Source organism: Frankliniella occidentalis, unplaced genomic scaffold, assembly GCF_000697945.3.
Source record: "Frankliniella occidentalis isolate FOCC.00 unplaced genomic scaffold, Focc_3.1 Scaffold1545, whole genome shotgun sequence".
Classification (NCBI taxonomy): domain Eukaryota; kingdom Metazoa; phylum Arthropoda; class Insecta; order Thysanoptera; family Thripidae; genus Frankliniella; species Frankliniella occidentalis.
Genome location: NW_026268645.1, coordinates 5,210 through 6,127, shown reverse-complemented (window position 1 = coordinate 6,127; position 918 = coordinate 5,210).

Genomic DNA, 918 nt, shown 5'->3' with positions numbered 1-918 from the left:
GTCGTGTGTCTGGATCACTTTTAACGGCTCTCGTGGGTGAACGGTTTAACAAATTCTTTGTTTGGCATGTATGTTTTACTCAATAAACTGCATATTTTCCAACACTGCGTACAAAGGCGCAGATAAGTGGCATATGTCTTCCCAAAATGTACTGTAAGTGTGGTTTTGGTATTTCATGGAACACTAAAATTACGTTTTAGCCCCCCTTGCAAGATGGGCAAGGCGCACGAAAAAAATGTCAATAGGGAAACTAAAGAGAGTAACCTTCTCTGTTACATCCAACTTGTTTGAGTGCTGGGAGTCAAGTGGATTTAGTGGCAGAGTGAAAAGACCATCCCAGCGGCGCGCTGCAGAGCCTCCAGGTAAGGGCGCGCGGCGGGGTTTGAACGCACGCACAGGAGATGGGTATCGACTGGGGATTCCGGAAAGTGACCTGTTAGATAGACGAGAATGTGCCTGACAACTTTTATTCCCATAGATTGCCAGTATTTGCTGGTAAATCGTCTCCCAGAAACCACATAATAGACGTTTCCAATATTATACAATAAGCAATAATCACTTTGTTTGTTTTGCTATTTGAAAAGACCGAACAATAAAAAAAATGTATGGGGATAAAAGTTGTCAGGCACATTCTCATCTATCTAACAGGTCACTTTCCGGAATCCCCAGTCGATACCCATCTCCTGTGCGTGCGTTCAAACCCCGCCGCGCGCCCTTACCTGGAGGCTCTGCAGCGCGCCGCTGGGATGGTCTTTTCACTCTGCCACTAAATCCACTTGACTCCCAGCACTCAAACAAGTTGGATGTAACAGAGAAGGTTACTCTCTTTAGTTTCCCTATTGACATTTTTTTCGTACGCCTTGCCCATCTTGCAAGGGGGGCTAAAACGTAATTTTAGTGTTCCATGAAATACCAAAA